This window comes from Typopeltis vanoorti, chromosome 19 (genome assembly GCF_054136105.1).
Source record: "Typopeltis vanoorti isolate ZY-2024b chromosome 19, IOZ_Tvanoo_1.0, whole genome shotgun sequence".
NCBI classification, from domain to species: domain Eukaryota; kingdom Metazoa; phylum Arthropoda; class Arachnida; order Uropygi; family Thelyphonidae; genus Typopeltis; species Typopeltis vanoorti.
This window is the reverse complement of record NC_143567.1, coordinates 78,109,639-78,128,628: the sequence shown is the minus strand read 5'-3', so window position 1 is coordinate 78,128,628 and position 18,990 is coordinate 78,109,639. Positions and strand designations below refer to the sequence as shown.

The 18,990-nt window shown below is 36.7% G+C and overlaps 1 protein-coding gene across 1 annotated transcript in view; it reads right to left on the bottom strand.

Moving 5' to 3' along the window:
* Positions 1-10,652, bottom strand: part of LOC150096275 (centrosomal protein of 78 kDa-like) — a 249,593-nt gene extending 238,941 nt beyond the window's left edge. The window contains exon 1 of the mRNA XM_090409311.1: positions 10,585-10,652. The gene's annotated coding sequence lies outside the window, so the exon portion shown is untranslated. The remainder of the gene's footprint in view (positions 1-10,584) is intronic.
* Positions 10,653-18,990: the final 8,338 nt, after the last annotated feature.

The window sequence follows — 18,990 nt, the reverse complement described above, 5'->3', positions numbered from 1 at the left end:
TGCTTTTTCGAACAGTTTATCATATCGCCCCCTTTTTTTCCATTTCTTCAATTTCTTTACATTCTGTTTTAAACCATTCCTCTCTTGCTTTATCAGTTTCTCTTCTCAGTTCATTATTTAATACTTTTGTATTTTCTTCTTCCCTCTTCAGTGTTTACATTTTTCCATCTTCTTCTTTCTTCCATTTTTCTTATCATTTCATTTGTAATCCATGGCTTTTTAATTATTTTCCCTTCCACAAAACCTATCTCTTCAGCTGCTGTTTCATAAATCAAGTTTTTCAGTTGATTTCATTTTGCATTAACATCCATAGTTTCTTCAGATATATTCTCTTTGTTTCTTATTTTATTTTCCAGTTCTTCTCTGAATTTCCTACCTGCATCTCCTTTGAGTTTTTCTAGGTTCCACCTTTTCTTGCTTTTACCTTTGTTTATTTTCTTATATCATATTCTTAATTCCATAACAAGCAAATTATGGTCTGAGTCAATATCAACTCCTGGATATGTTGATATCCTTTTTAAACTGTTTCTGTACCCGTTTTGTATTAACAATAATCAATCTGGTATCTTGCGATATCACCTGGCATTTTCCATGTATATCTTCTACTCTTTGGAAGTTTAAACCAAGTATTACCAATGATTAGTTTGTGTCTTTTACAAAACTCTATAAGTCTTTCACCTCTCTCATTCCTTTTTCCAAGGCCATATCTTCCTGTTATTCCCTTCTCTACCTTTTCACCTACCACAGCATTCCAGTCTCCCATCCAGATGGTACACCTTTTAGTTCTGTCTTCTTCCATTATCTCTTCTATTTGATTATATATCTCTTCTACTTCATTTTCATCATGGTCACTTGTGGGCATATATATCTGTATAATCATTATGTCCACAGGCTTTACTTTCAGTTTAATCATAATCACCCTGTCACTTTTATATATTATATATATATATATATATATATTATTTATTGCACCTCCATAGTGCAATTGGAAGAACGATGGTACATTGCGCCCTTCGATTGAAATAGGCCTAAGTTCGATTCTCGTCGCGAAGGGAGGAATCTTTATCTGGACGATTTCAATCGAAGGTGAGTTAGCCAATCTCATACGGAGGTAGCAGGGTTTTTTCTCCCGGAAACTCGGGTTTTTCATCCCGCATACAGACAAATCGGCCCTTCAGAACACGCAATTTACAGACAAAAAATACTAGTTGTGGTGGTGGTGTGCGGTAGATGGTGTTGATGGAGATGATTTGTAGTAGAGGTTCGGTGTAGTGGTTGAGACAGTTGTAGGTGTCCTCCTGCGATGAGTCTTCGGACTCCTTGGAGGTGTCAGGAATAATAATAATAATTTTTTTTTTTTTTCTACTGAATTTTTTAACCTTTTCATTCAAAACAAATGCTACTCCATCCCCCCCCCCCCGTGTTCTACAGGAATATATAATTCTATAACCATCACTTTCAAAATCTCCTATATCTTTCCATCTGACTTCACTTAGATCAACAACATCCAATTTATTCCTCTCCATTTCTTTCTTCAAGTTCTCTAATTTACCAGCTCTTAACATTGTTCTTACATTCCAAGTTGCAACATGTATAGTTTCTATCTCATTCTCTCTTGGATGTCTTATTTTCTTCCCATTTTCCTCAATACTTGGGATTCCATCCTCATTGTCCATTTGAGGATTTAGTAGGTTAACGACCTGAGAAGCCTCATTTCTTCTTCTGCTGGGTATGACATCCATCGTTTGCCGATAGACCCCATTTTTGCCAGTTGTGGAAACTAAATTTGCTGAGTTCACCATATTTCTTGGAAATAATACTGAGGTGGTTTCTCATTGCCTTCCTCAGGAAACCATTATGGTATGGTTTCAAACCTGGGAGAGCAGCAGACTCCCACTGCTTAAAATAGGCTACTCCTCTCACTACTAAAGGTAGAAAATAAAGTAAATAGAAAACATTCACCCCCTAGCCCTCGAATTACTCTAATAGCATTGGGGAAAGGAACAAGAAGAAGAGAGGAAGTATAAAGAAAGAAGATAGGGACCAGTCTACAGATAATATAACAGACATACATTACACGAAGTAAGGCATGGTCCAGCATCAGGTACCTCGGGTTTGCCATTCCCGTACTCACTAGAGTGAGCCCTTCAAGAAAGTTATAATATATGGGTTTAGATATCAGGTTAGTGAACTGGATTGTAGACTGTTGCTGATAAATTGCAGTGAATTGTGCATGGTGGAGCAGTGTCAAGGAAGCAGACGGTCACAAGTGTGGTAGTACCACAGAACTCAGTACTGGGACTACTGTTTAACCTTAATGTCAATGACATTATTAGCAAATTTAAGTAAGATATTCAGTTGTTCTGCAGATGATGTGAAGCCAGGAAGGGTTATTAGTAATAGTGCTGATGTGGTGGCCCTCCAGAATCAACTGGACAGGGCAAAGAAATGGGATTATTAGTTTAATGCAACTAGATGTATACAGTGATCAAAATTAAAGTATTTAATTAAAGTGCCACCCAGTGATCCAAATAACGCAAAACTTGGCAGGAATACATTGTGCATCATGCAGAAGTGATATATGAGATAAAAAGGTAGTTCCAAAATCCAGCACCGTTGAGTACTCTGTGCATCCTCTGCACAGAATGCTCAAAAGCAGAACTCAGCTGGTCAGGACAGATGTTGTGCACATGCTACCTTTCAGTGGTGGCAAGCTATCAGGATGATCCCGATAAACCCTTTTTGAGAAATCTCAAGAGCAAGAAGTCACAGGGGGGGTCAGATCAGGTGAACAAGGCAGCCATGCAGTGGGAAATACATGACTGATTACTCTGGCTTCTGTAAAATGTTCTCAAAGAATCTTCAGTATAGATTGAGCGATATGTGTGTGCATGCCGCCCTCCCCCCAATCCTGTATGAAAATGACTGAATTCATGCATAGATGTAGCTGTGACACAACAAAATTGTTTATTATATTATGTTATTGCCTCTTAGCAGTAGCTGACAGGTTACAGGACCCGACTAGCAAATGTCCTCAAAGAAGAATGGTGTCCAATGTAAGCAAAGCTGTAAACCTGCACCAGACAGTAACCTTAGGTGAATGCAAAGGAATTTTTTGGATTGCATGCAGATTTTGCATAGCCCATACCTGGCAATTGTGGGTATTCACAGCTTCTTTCAGGTGAAAGTCAGCCTCATCTCCCCACAAAATCATCCACAACTAAGCAGCACCCAACTCCACTTGAGCAAGGAATGTCAGTCGACTTTCAAAGTCCTGCAGACACAGCTCCTGTGTCATGGTTATCTTGAATGAGTAGAAATGCAGAATTTTCCATAGAATTTTCCACAGTTGTGTAAGGCATTACTTGTGTAATGGCAGAAGCAACTTCATTCATTTGTGAACTGACTGGTTTGTGACCTCAGCCAGGCCTAACTTCCAATGATCCTGTTTCTTCAAAATGACTAATCAATTGTCTCAGAACACATGGAGATGGTGGACCTTGTTGACATTGGTTCAGGCAATGAAATTTGTGGAGTGCAGCAACAGCATTACACTTTTTTAAGTAGTACAACTTCACGAGCAAAGCACATGAGGGCAAGGTGATTGCCATCATTGTGAATGATATTAACAACCAGAATGAAGGGAAAAATCCCATGTCCATCTTTTTAAACCTTCTTGACACCTGCCAAATTGTGTGATAACATGCAAGTGTTCAAATTCCATGCATTTGATGTTTACAATGCCTGTGGTGGTGAATTTTTGAACTACTTTTTTTTTTCCTCAGATATTGCTTCAGCATGATACACAATGTATTTCTGCAAAGTTTTACAGCATTTGGATCATTGGATAGCACTCCACAAGCCCTTAAATGTTGACACTTAATTTTGATCACCCACTAAGATCTTAAAATTTGGGATCCATGATTGCCTACAAGAGGACACATTGTGAGTGCTGTGTTGTTATTAGTGCTGCCAAAAGATAAGTCATTTTTTCATGTTTTAGTTAATAATATTAGGTTAATTCATTGTAGTTTTTATTTTAGATATGTGACTGACTGAGTTATTTAGTTTGTAAGTAAACATAATTTTTTTGTTTAAATATGATATGGTCAGTATGGTGCCAATGCATGGTAAAACAATGGCAACAAAGACATCATTGTTGGGTGATTTGAATTTACATGATTTTGTACAGTGCAGTGTGTGGAAGATGTATTCATTGTGAAATTTAAAGAATTTATGGAAGGAGAGTGAAACCAGTTAACAAGTGGATATTAGGTGTTTCAACAGCAAGTGCCAATTAGGCAACGAGAACAAAACGAATGTTAGTAGAATAGACAGTATAGATGGTAAAATGGAAAATGTTAATGTCAGAATTAATATTATTATTGAAATACAGAAGAATGAAATAAACCTAAATAAGGAAATAGCGCACTTGCATGTTATCCTTCAAGGACAAAGTGCAAAATTGAAAGGTTGCAGAAGCAAGATATTAGCAGGGCTGAGAAGAGAAAGAGGCAGGTTGTCCATAGTAAAAATGGAAATCACATGAATAAACAAGAAAAACAAGATAAGGAAAAAAATTATGAACATAGAAGTAACTTAATGAAAGTATAACAAAATCATGTTTCCCAGGTGCAAAAATTAATGATATTATGCCATCCATATGCAAAAAGATAAAGTGAAAAAAACTAATTGTCTTGGTTGGGAGTAATGATCTGAGAGGTGAGAAGGTGAAGATTATAAGTCTCTTGCTACACTATGACAGAGGCGAATTTAGGAGGAGGCTGATTGCAGATGAATCAATTTGTAGGTTGTGCAGAAGGAATGATGTAGAATTTGTAAACTTATGGTCTGAGTTTCATGGAAAGAAGGATTTGTATAATGCTGACAGACTGCATATACATGGTTCTGGTGTTAGAAAGTGAGAGAGCTTTGTTCACCGAGCATGCTGAAGTGCAAATTCAGGAAAACGTCATCAATTAGGGTAGATGCAGGTGAATGTGTGTGAAGGTACCTATGAGGAGAGTTAATGTGAGAATGACCAACAAATGCAGAATCTAGTCTCAGCAAAAATATTGAATAGGGATGTCAATTTAGAAAGTAAAGACAGTAGGGGGGCCTAAAGGGATGCTGCAGTTTTTATAACTAATGCCGGAAGAATCAGGAACAAGAGAGAAGAGTTTTTGGCATTGGTTAGTGCAAACTCACCAAGAGTCATAAGCATTAATGAGACTTGGCTAACAGCAGATGATGTAGTCATCTCTCTTCTGTCATCTCTCTGAAGTTCAATAATTGTGACCTTTCCTTAAAAGACTGTAGCCAAGTTCTTTTTGGTCTGCCTCTTGATCATCTTCCTCCAATAATTCCATTCAACACTATATTTGGTAATTAATCTATTACTGCAGAACTAATATAAGATATTATACTTCTGTCTTCTAAAGCACCACTAATTACCATATCAGTCTACCCAGACCTTCCTCTTGGTCTTTTCCTGCCATCCTGACAAAAATTATTATTATTATTATTATTATCAGGTCTCCATGGAGTCAAAAGACTCATCGTAGGAGGTCCTTCCTAAGAACATAAAGTCTGTCAAGATTCATCGAGGGGAGGTCCCCCTTAAGAAACACAAAGTCTATCATACCACTCCTTAAACTCATTGACCATTCTCGCTCTCACCACTCCATCAGGCAATGCATTCCATGGTTCAACCACCCTCCATGCAAAGAAACCACTCCACACCCTCTTACTCACAGTTTCCTTTTGTAACTTCCAGGGATGGCCTCTTGTGAGAGAACTTCCCAGTGTCAACCCTGTAACCACCTCTCAACAGTTTAAAAGTCTCAATCATATCACCTCTCCTTCTTCTATCCACCAAACTCTGCAGTCCACATTTCCTCAGCCGATCCTCATAACTGACATTGTACAGTCCTGAAACCATCTTTATCATCTGTCTTTGTATCCTTTCCACAGTTAATTTATCCCCTTCAAATCCTGGGGACCAAATCTGAGAACAATAGTCTAAGTGTGGTCTAATCAGAGACTTATACAATGGAATGATAACCCTTTTATCTCTGCAGGTCAGTGTCCTTCTCATAACTGCAGTAATCCTCTGTGTTGCCTTCACCACCTTTGCAATATGTCCCCTAAATTTCAGGTTTCTATCAATCATCAACCCCAGATCTCGTCTCCCTTACTTCCTCCAGTATAACTCATCCTATAGAGCATGCAGCATCCCATCGATGTTTCCCAAACCTCAAGACCTTACATTTTGCTGCATTAAACTGACACCCCCATTCATTTGCCCATCTATCTAGCTTATTCAAATCCTCTTGCAGGACTACTACATCTGCACTATTACTAATAATCCTTCCCAGCTTCGCATCATCTGCAAACAACGGAATATCCCCTTGCAATCCACTGGCAATGTCATTGATATAAAGGTTAAACAGTATAGGTCCCAGTACTGAGCCCTGTGGGACCCCCACTTATAACCCTCTGCCTCCTTGAAAATGTCCCACCATACACAACTCTCTGATACCTATCAGACAGCCAATCCTGAATCCAGTTGATCAATCTGACATCCAGACCCATGTGTCAACTTAAATATCAGCTTATCATGTGGTACCCTGTCAAATGCCTTTGCTAAGTCTAAGAAAATTGCAGTATATGCCTTTCCCTCATCTAACGTTCTTGTAACTTTATTATAAAAGGCTAACATATTGCTAAAACAAGAGCGCCCTTTCACAAATCCATGTTGATTCTCACAGATAATATTACCCTCATCTGCCCAATGCTGTATACGGTCCCTCACTACTTTCTCCAAGATCTTAACAACTACTGATTCACACAGACTGGCCCATAATTAGACACTTCCAGTCTGTTACCACCCTTATGCAATGGCACTATCTTACCTTCCTTCCATTCCATGGGCACCTTTCCAGCAGTCAGATTTTCATTGAAAAGCCAGGTTAAAGGCACTGTCAGTTCCCTAGCACATTCTCTCCAAACTCGTGGTGAAATACCATCCAGTCCCAAAGCTTTACTGACATCCAGAGTACTCAGTATCTGAAACACACTCTCCTCCTGTACCTCTAAACCTCGAACCAGCCCTATCCCTCTAGCATTAAAACTGACTCCTCCAGGATGAAATACTCCAATAAAGTGTTCATTGAACAATTCCACTATGTCCTCTGCATCAGTCGCTCTATTCCCATTTTTATCCCACAATATCATTCTTCCACAGTCATTTCTCCTCCTACTGGCCACATAGCTAAAAAATTCCCTAGGATTTCCTTTGGATCTTAGGGCCAATCTCCTCTCATATTCCAGTTTCACTTTCCTTACCACTCACTCTTCTGGCCTGTGTCTTATATTCTTCATGCATCTTCTCTTCACCTGTCTCCTTATATCTCTTCCATAGCCTCTTTTTCACATGCAATTCCTGTTTAACATTGTTTGTCATCCACTTTACTCCAAATTGTGTCCTCTTCTTCACTCGTGGTATACAACTTACCCTCAGACATCTACCCTCTGTATCCTTTGATACTCTGGTCCTCTACGCCCCCATACAGATGGGGAAAAGAGGCAGACCCAGAACTCCATATTGGAAATACATCAGTAATATTCTCCTTGTTTCCCCACCAACTCTCTGCATCAAAGATCCGTCAATTAGCATATGACAGAAAAGCCTGGTTTTTCTTCACATCATAACAACCTCCAAGTCCTATCTTAGTGTATACAGACTACTTATTTGTTTTGGTTCGTTTCCCTATTTATAATTGTAAAATTATAAATAAATGATGATGATGATGATTACCTCCAGGGAGTCTTATTATTATTATTATAGTGATGGTGGTCGGTGGTAGATGGCAGTAGTGTAGATGAAGGTAGTTGCGGTTAGTGGAGTGGTGGAGACGGAGAGCTGGAGAGCAGGTGCTCTCCCTCGAAGAGTCCTTGGACTCCCTGGAAGTCATCATCATGATCGTTTATTTATAATTTTACAATTATAAATAAACAAATCAAAACAAATAAGTAGTCTGTGTACACCAAGATAGGACTTGGAGGTTGTTATGATGTGAAGAAAAACCAGGCTTCTCTGTCATATGCTAATTGACGGATCTTTGATGTAGAGAGTTGGTGGGGAAACAGGGGGAATATTGCTGATGTATTTCCAATATGGAGTTCTGGGTCTGCCTCTTTTTCCCATCTGTAGGGGGCGTAGAGGACCAGAGTATCAAAGGATACTGAGGGTGGATGTCTAAGTTGGTGGAGGAGCCATTTTTTTTAATAATAATAATTATTATTATTATTATTACACAACACCTCCAGGGAGTCCAAACACTCATCTCCACCACTCAATCCACCAACTACAACTACGTTCATCATCTACACCAACACCATCTAATGCCGACCACCACCACTAGTATTTTCACAGGCAATCATAAACATCTATGCCCAAAATGGGATTTGAACCCACAGCCTTTTGGCGAGAGCGGATATGCTAACCACTCGGCCAAAAGGCTGGCAAAAATACTTGTTTTTGCTAACCTTTAATCTCCCATTTTATTTGTAGTGTGTGTGTATGCAGATCTAATCTCCCTGAAATTAGATCTGCAAACACATTCCTCAATGCTAACAATATCAATATCATTCTTAATCTCCTTGTTTTTAATAAGATACTGCCATTGATGCATCTGTTTACTCCTGAAATCTTCCTCAGAACTCTTAGATCTGTGGTTGACGGTGATCAAGTGTTTTATTTCTAACCAAACTCTCAGATTGATAATTAAAATTGGCTTGGACTTCTTGTATACTGCTAGTTTAGTGTTTTGCCAAATTTCTCAAATAATAATGGTGGGTAGCCATATAATATTGCCGGCCTCGTTGGCATATCTGCTCTCCAGCCAAAAGGCTTTAGGTTCGAATCCTGCCTTGGGCATGGATGTTTGTGATTGTCTGAGAAAATACTAATGGTGGTGGCCAGTAGATGACATAGGTGTAATGATGAGGTTTGCTGTAGCGGTGGATTGAGTGGTGGGAACTAAAGAGTTGTAGGGTAGGTGCCCTCCCTCGATGAGTCTTTGGACTCCTTGGAGGTGTCATGTAATAATAATAATATAAATTTATTGAAATGACTCCCCACCATACCAGCTTTGCTTATTCTGTTGTCTATTTCCAAAATTAATTTTCAATCTTCACTAGAAACTGTGCCTAAATAACCTAAATATTTTACTTGCTCTATAGGTTCTCCATTTAAGATAAAGTTAATGTTTTCAATGTTTCTGTCTATTATCATTACCTTTATTTTTAGTTATGAAAATTGATAATTTTCATAACAAATTTATTATAGCAATTTAGTCAAATTTCCTTGACTAAATTATTCAATTTAGTCAAGGAAAACTGCAAACTTCTACTGGATTTATTTAGGAGCATAACATCATATGGGTTTGGATATCATGATAGTGGATTAAATTGAATTGGTAGCTGGCTTTCTGACAGATATCAGAGAGTTGTATGTTGGGGGGGGGGGAGCAGTATCAGCGAATCTTCCTCATCTGTCAACGACGGGTACCCTATGAACAAATCTTTGCCATCTAGCTCTATCTTTGGACACACTTCTGTCATCTCTCTGAAGTTCAATAATTGTGACCTTTCCTTAAAAGACTGTAGCCAAGTTCTTTTTGGTCTGCCTCTTGATCGACTTCCTCCAATAATTCCATTCAACACTATATTCGATAATCTCCGAAAGTACGTTCTCCGGAGGTGTCCAAACCATCTTAATTGCTGTTTAAGAATTATAGCTTTGATATCTTCTATATAATTTAATTCATGTTTGACTTGCTCATTTATTTTGTGTTCTGACCAATGAGTCTTTTTTTTATTTTTCTTAGGCATTTAATTTCGAATGCTCTGATTTTCTGTATTCCTTTTGGATTGAGTCTCCATGTCTTGGCTCCATACTTTGCTGTAAGTATTTGATGATGGCTTTATAGAGTTTTAGTTTAAGGCCTTTTGAAATGCTGTTATTTTACCAAACTTTAGTTAACTTATTCATATTAGACCATCCTTTATTGTCTATTTTACTGTTTCTGTTTTGTCAAGGTTGTGAGTAATGAGATTGCCAAGATATATAAATTGCTTTCAAGTATGTGATTTTCTAAGTTTATTGCAAGTTTTTCATCGTTTTAGTTTTCCTTAGATTGATTTTCATTCCTAAAGTTTCGCACTCTGTATTTAAAATTTCTATATATATATATATATATATATATATATATTTTTTTTTTTTTTTCCCTAAATCTGCAAGAAAAATAATACTGTGACATATTTAATATGGTTGATATTCGTGCCATTTATTTGTAGACTTGGTTCTTCAGATATATATTTGTATATTTCTTTGCGATAGATAGTAAATAAATTTGGTCAGAGCAGGCAAAATTTTCAAAGAACACCAACACTGATGAAGTTTTTAATTACTAACAGACTTAGCTTTATAACAGTACGTAAGTACTAACTTTATACTTGCGAAATCAGTGTTGTCATTAATTATAAAATATACAGAAAACAATAAGTATAAATACACACTTTTAAACAGCAATCTGCTTTTCAAGAGTCAGTCATAGAGCAACACAACAATTTAATCCATTTCAAAAACAACCGCCACCATATTTTATAAACAAAAACAAGAATCGCATACCACAAAATGCAACAAAAAAGCGTAGTTGTAATTAAAAAATAATTTGTAATTTTAATTAAAAAATAAATGACGCGTGTTAACGATTATTTTGTACTCAGCAAACTTGCAGGAGGTATTGTTAATATTATTAATATACCAATATAAGTCTCTGTATATCACGCCAATACAGGCATGAAAAAATTAAAATAAATATCTTCATGCAATCAAAATATTAACTCTAGAGATAAATATTAGCCTTGCCAAAACGTACTGGACTCCATGCACAATAGTATCATGGCTACAAAAGTAATATTCAAAATTCATACATTAATGAAATAATGTTATTATTATTATTATTATTATTATTATTATTATTATTATTATTATTGGAGAATAAAAAGACTTTAGCTGATTTTTTTTTTATTATGCGGTATCTCCATGGAGACAGAACACTCATCGTGAGAGATCCACACTATTATTATTATTATTATTATTATTATGTGACACCTCCAAGGAGTCCAGGCACTCATCGAGGGAGAGTGTGCAAACAGCATCGGACGACTGATCCCCATCCAACCTAACTGCTCTTAAACTTGCTTTACTGTTTTCGTGCGCCATTAGTAGCAGAGAGTCTACCAATTGACCAACCTTTCCTATCTCATTTCATTAAACACATTCATTGTCAGGGCACTCAACCAATTCTAGTAATCCATTCTACCCATTCCTTCTCCAAGCAAAAAATACACACCCAACTTTTCCAATACTTTAACCACCACTACTCAGATAATCATTAATCTGTAGTTTGCTACTTCTGTTTTATAGTCACATTTATGTAATGAGACCATTTCATCCTCTTTCCACTCCCTTAGAAACTTGACAGAACCGAGACTAATATTAAACAACTTTGTCAAAGGCACTGCTAATTCTCTTGCACATTCACATAGTAGCACAAGCTGTACTCACATTGATATTTTTCAATATGCTGAGTATTGAAAAATCTTAGTACATCCAGTTCGTCTGCTTCAATTCTAAAATCGTCACTGTCATATCAGCGACCGCAGAGTCTCAACCTGGGTAATACACCTTCGAGGTAATTGCTCAGTAACTCAACGATTTCTTTTGCTTCTGTCAATACTCTACAACCGATAGTGATTAGTTATCCTTACATAATCATTCTATTTGTTACTCGCTACATAGCGAAAAAATTATTTTGGTTTACTTCGGTGTGCTTAGGCTAATTTTCTCTTATAATCAGATTTAGCCTTCCTACCATACAATTTGACTGTATTTTGTATTATTCCTTATATTCTATCCACAGTGTTTTATTTTTTGGCGTCTCCTGTTATATATCACAACTCATTCATTTAACCCCTACTTGGTTTATCATCCGACCCTGGATATACAGTCCAATACTGCATCTCTGTAATCAATGACCACTTCTATACAATGCTGATATACGTAGATCTTCTGACACTGTTACCAGATCCAACACTCTCAACCTCATTGTCCCCTCCATTCAAACAAAGTTTGCACCTGAAGTATTTTCAGGACTGGGGAAACTCGTATATAGAAGCTAATGACTTCCCATCACTTGCCTTAGTATCCTATAATGCAAAGCACATATCCTTACAGACATGTTATACATGTGTAATGCTATGCATTGTGGGAGGAGGCATTACTCAGATTGGTTTTGAGCTTTATTGAGGTGAAAAAAGTAAAGGGTTGCTCATGATAGACAGTATTAGGAGAAAGAAAAGACAGATAGATAGCATGAGAGATAGAGAAAAGGCCTCATCTCTTTTATATCATCATATAGCTAAAGGGTATCAGTTTTCCTTTATCACCAATCTCATATAGATGAACAACCAAAAGACCAATTGAAACTAAAGTGCAAACATGACTGATACCCAGGTGGCTAGAACCATCTGGGTTAATACATGTGTGAATTCTATTGACATCATGCTATTACCCTATCCTCCTTTCAAGAATAATCCCACAATAATTATTCAGACTACATTCATAGCGTTAATCTACTAATACACAGCATCCACATCTTTCTCTAGACCAGTGTTTCTCAAACTTCAGATATCCGCATACCCCTTCTTAAATTTTCATTATTACCAGGTACCCCCTTATTAATTAAAAAATAAATTCATTCATTAATTAAAAATAAATTAATTAATTTAAAATATTAACTAAAATGAAATCATAATCATCATCATGCGTATCAAGGATTTAGACACAGCATGGTCTGTTCCGGACTTAGAAGTCATCGTTGAATCGTTTAAGAGGACGTCCTGGTTTCTTTTTCCTAATGGCTTGTACTTTAAGGCTTGTTTTGATAATTTTTCTGTTTTCATTCTTTGAACGTGTTCCATCCATTTATGTTTATATTTTTTAATTATTTCTATTACTGGTTCTTGGTTTAATTCTTTCATAATTTTTTCGTTTCTTTTGTGATCAAATAGGGTATACTTTGCAATTTTTCTCATAAACTTCATTTCTGCTATTGTTAATCTTTGTTTGTCTTTTTGTTTTATTGTCCAGATTTCGCTTCCATACATTAAGACTGGTAGGGCTAATGTATTGTATACTTTTAGCTGGTTTGTTTTTGAACTAGGTTTGGTTTAAATATAGAGTTAATTACACCTGTTATTTTTAAATATTTTGCAATTTTTACGTTTATATCTTTTTCATTTTCATATGAGATCATACATCCTAGGTAGTTAAATGAATTCACCTGTTCTAATATCTTGTTATCTATTACTAACTTAGTTCTTGCTGGATCTTGTCCTTCAAAGGCCATAGTTTTTTATTTCTCTGTTGATATTATCATACTATATTCTTTGGATATCTCATTTAGATCTGAAATAGCTTTCAATGATTTATCTTCAGAATTTATAAATATTATTCGGTCATCGGCAAAAAGGAGTGTGTTTAAGTTCACAGTAGGAGAAAGTTTAATACCTTGATGGAAATTTTTATTCCATTTCATTATTATTTCATTTAGATAAATATTAAAAAGTGTTGCTGAGAGAGGTATACCCTGTCGGACCCCTTGGTTTATCTGTCTCGTATATGATAGCTCATGATTTAATCTTATTTGTATTTGATTATTTTCATATATACTTGTGATAGCTTTTAGGATATTATTTGGTATTTGTCTTTCTTTCAATATGTTAAATAATATGTTTCTTTTAACTTTCAAATGCTTTTTCAAAGTCAATAAATGCAATATGTGTTTCTAAATTGTATTCTCTTCTTTTCTCTGTTATTAATTTTAGGCAAAAGGCAGGGTCTATACATGATAGTCCTTTTCGAAATCCATTCTGTACTTCTAAAATAAAAGGAATTATTATTATTATTCGTGACACCTCCAAGGAGTTCGAAGACTCATCGCGGGAGGACACCTACAACTGTCTCAACTACTACACCGAACCTCTACTACGAATCATCTCCATCAACGCCAACTACCGCCCACCTCCACCACTATCACAACTAGTATTTTTTGTCTGTAAATTGCGTGTGTTCCGAAGGGCCGGTTTGTCTGTATGCGGGATGAAAAACCCGAGTTTCCGGGAGAAAAAACCCTGCTTCCTCCGTATGAGATCGACTAACTCACCTTCAATTGAAATCGTCCAGATAAAGATTCCTCCCGTCGCGACGAGAATCGAACTCAGACCTATTCCAATCGAAGGGCGCAATGTACCGTTGTTCTTCCAATTGCACTACAGAGGCGCTTTTATTAGTTTGCTATTTAAGATTCTACTATATATTTTGTAACAGGAATTTAGGAATAATTGAAATGAAATATCTGTTTTATTTGAATTGATATGTTCATGTACACAAAAAATATGATTTATTTTTAAATTTTGGTTCTCTAGAGATGTCAGACGACACGCTCTTATCAATTTTATTTGATCCAGGTGCAATATTTACGTTTTCTTGTTGCTTACAGCTACTTGTATTTGCTTTATTGCTCTCTTTTGGGGGTTTTATAAATCCAATCTTTAACCAATGATCCATACGTAAGAATTTGAAAGCTAAAAAAATACTATACTTACTCAAATATAACTCTAACTTTTTTCCCAAAATTAAAGCTAAAAAATCGTGTTCCAAGATACGTGCGGGAAGTGTTGGAAACTAAAGTTTTCAGAAAAAAACTGAAAATGGTGCGACTTACCAAGAAGCTCCTACTCGCTATCACTACTTTTGTGCATCGTCAAAGTCATCTACCCAAATAGCGTCATCTTCTTTCCCATAATTTCAAGCAAAAATTACCAGTAATTTACAAGACTTGAGATATATAGAGCAGCGAAGAACTGCATATGATTGGTGAGGGATTAACAAAAGATCGCGCGAACCAAAGACAAATTAGCATTTCAACAGTTGAGTTGAAATGTTGATTCCCTTCAACCGAATTCCATAATATCTGAAACACATTCACTATATATTACTTAGTTTTAACACGTTAACGACGGGGGTGGAGTCAAGCAAAACCATGTGTTCCACTAGCAACATATGATTTTGCTTGGCCTATTGGATTTGGTTTTGCAGTTTCTGTTGGAGAGGGGATGTGATTCATTAGTTAGTGCCGTTTTATCTCGGTTGTCTCTAATTGCACTGTTTGTTGAAAAATATAATGAATCCTTTAATTATGCATGGCTGAAAATTGCCACGTACCCCCTAAAGACCTTTCGCGTACCCCGGGGGGTACGCGTACCATACTTTGAGAAACACTGCTGTAGACGATCAAACTATTGCACAAACAAACAATATATTTTATCCTACTGACCTCTATCGTAAATCAGATAGCTTCAAAGAAACCATAACTCCCAGACCTAAAATGGTCCTTAACTTTTACTTTTATTAGTTGTAGCTCTTCAGCTATCATCGGCAATACTCTCACCTTCTGTCCTATGTCCCTGTCTTCCCTGAAAATTAGGCTGACCACATTTCCTTGAGACAAAAACAGGACATTGAGATGGCAAGAACGAGACGGGGTGGTTATGTAATATTCGATATTCATGAAAAAGTAAGACGATAAAAAAAGTTTTATTACATAAATACGTTATTTTTGCAAAGTTTTTTGCAACCACCTAACTTGGTGTTCGTGTTATTTGCACACAAAGCAACAATATTGTTTTGAACACCACAATTTGGCAAAATGTACCGCACAACGATTGGAAAAAGTTTGATGTCTTTTTTTGTTTGATACATCGAAATTGACTGTAATGTTTTTTTTTTGTTTTATTCAAATCCTTTATTATTTCGCTCATTATGCATGGTGATAAAATGCTTCTGATTTGGTACATGCTGAAGAAAATTTTGGTTCATAAATTTTATTTATCAATATCGACAAGCAAGGAGCCTGTGTAGCTCAGTAGAAGTGGAGATTGCACTCTACGACACTTGACTTGCAGTCGGCGACTAGCCTAGTCGCCGACTGCAGGAACATTTTCTACGCCTTTTTTCAACCGGTCCCCGAGGTAGTCGATCTCTGATACGGGAAAGCGAGTTTTATCTCCAGGAAACTCGGGTTTTTCGTCCTGTCAACTCAAGAAAATCGGCCATCGAATCCACACTATTTTTAGATATTAAAAATATTGTATTTTTAATATGGATAGTGTAGATTGAAGTGTCCACTCAGTCTCCAAAAGTTAGATAGGGCTTAAACGACCTTGCCTACTCGCTATATGGGAACAAAAAGGGTTAGCTGGGTTTTTTATATGTCGACAAGCAGTCATTTCCGTCAAAAACTTTGTCCGTGACGCACAGTTGATAAGAAACAAGAGCTCCACTTGCTGCAATTTTATCGCTTTCACTATCACCATGCCTCACCATAAACGAGTTGATGTTTTTAATTGAAGCCAGAGTCTTTTCAGCATCCTTATGTTTCTGGCTACGTAGATGTTGGTAGATGTTGCTTTTGCCTCCATAAGCAACGGAAAAATGGACATTACAATGCTGGCATACCACTTTTGTTCCATCACTACACAATTTGTCCATTTTAGTGATTGAATTCTTTCTGGAGATCGTCATAAAACTGAAAGTTTCGCCTCTTTGACATTGCAAGGATAGACTTGAAGCTTTAAAAAATAAAACTTTAAAAATTATTAAAATTAAACCACCAGCATTGTATAAAAAGCCCCCGGCTAGCATACTGGCAAAACAAAAACTAACGCTACAGCAGAACAGACGTCGCATCTGAGATGTGCAAGTGTTGCCAACATGTATTTTTTTTTTTTTTCTATCTCTGAATAAATCACTGCAAACATCGATATTTAGTATCGAACAATGCGAACCCCTGGTTATACAAATTACTGGTAACCATATAGGTTATGAATAATAATTTATAATTGACCAATAATAAAGTACAGGGTGGCCATAAAATAACTTTCCCTTTTTGGAGGCATCTGTAGCTAAAACCAATAAACGGAATGAGACCAAATTTTATATTGGGACTATTGAAGGCATGGGGAGATGACTTCCGCGAAAAAAAAAAAAAAAAAAAGATTTAGTACAAAAAGTCGCTGAAAGGGGAAATACAAGCGGATAATTATATTAAAGGCAGATATAATGGAATAATATTTCGACGGTGTAAGCAACAGCCGCGTCACTCATTCCAGCAGAATATGTGGCACATTACAATGATAATAATAAGAATAATAATTAGACTAAAACAACAACTTGCGAGAGACACAGAAATTACTTTAGTGATTGAACTCACAGGAAATAATGTTTTATTCATCAGAATCAGTGTCCTCTGGACCACATACACGATTTTTAATGTGCTGACCTTTCTAGTGTAGCAACTTCTGTTACTGTCTCTTCTTGCACCTGCTTTCTGTCCTCTAGCAGCTCTAACTCTCAGTGATCCACTAATCAACTCCCTCTGCCTTCAAACTTCTTAATCATAGCTCTCAGTGCTACAGCTGACGTAGGACCTGAACGCAGGTTATGAAGCCTTCTAAATTCCAGAAGGGCTGCTACGGCATTGCACTGTTTAAGGTAAAACAACTTAACAAGCAAAGCATGCTGAGGCAAGGCAGGACGCGTATTGAGCAAAATTCGTCAGTTATTCGAATAACTGCCTGAACGTTCCCAATCCCTTTTTAAGTGGAACTGATGGCGCTGCTGTCATGTACGCACAGTAAAATTTGCATAATCCTTTTTACCTGCGTTTACTGCAAATATTTGACCGGTTTTGGCTCCGCCAGCGCGAAAATTTCCCCTATTGGCGACTTTTGGTACTAAATCTTTTTTTCGCAGAAATCATCTCCCCATGCCTTCGAAACTCTCAATATAAAATTTGGTCTCATTCCGTTTATTGGTTTTAGCTACTACAGATGCCTCCAAAGAGGGAAAGTTATTTTATGGCCACCCTGTATATTTATAGGGTGGACAAAACTGACATTTTTATCAAAACAACGGGATGGCCGGGCAATACGAAAAAAAAGTTCTGTCCCGTTCAAAACGGTACGTATGGTCAGCCTACTGAAAATGCAATACCTTTTTACATGCTATCCTTGTAATTATTGCAGTTTCTGTCAAACAAAATCTCATAATAATTTAGGATCGCAGTGAGCTGAATAATGCCAAATACAGCGATCCTTTATTTCGGATACTTCAGTCATTCGTACATTATGCATCTGAACCTCCAGAGTCACTTGCGTGATGCCAATACAACATTTTTTTATTCAAAACCTAGTCATCTGTACCCAGACGTTAATGATCATTTCTTTACTCACACTAATTTATCTCGGGGATGGGTATACATATGCTCGGCTGCATCCCCAATTCATCTAGTCACCCTTAATTTGCACCTCCAACCTCTCACTGAGCATCAGTTTTGTTTTTTTTTTTCATTTTAAACAACTAATGCTAAAACCATTCAAATGCAGAGTATCAAGTCCTTCTTTCTATTAAATTCACTAAATGCTTCTATAGACTGCACTCCATTTCTTCTGCACAATATTCTCATTGCCTCTTTAGAGAGAGAGAGAGAGAGACTCTTGCTGATATTTAGAGGGAATGGAATTGCAATGAAATAAATAAAAAGTATATATGCTGTTTGCAGATGCTGCTTTAAAATATATGTTTATATATTCATAGACTTCGAGAAAGACAAGAGCTTCTTCGAGATTGGTGACGAGATGTTGCTAGCCAAAGAGATGAAGTTGAAGATTGACGAAGAAGATGTATAGCATTCGATTTAGCTGTGGAAGAAAAAGATCTCGCTAAAAGACCTTATAGAACTAGAAGCACAGAAAGTTGCAGAAGGAGGGAGGAAAAAAGCAGAAGGGAAAAAAAGA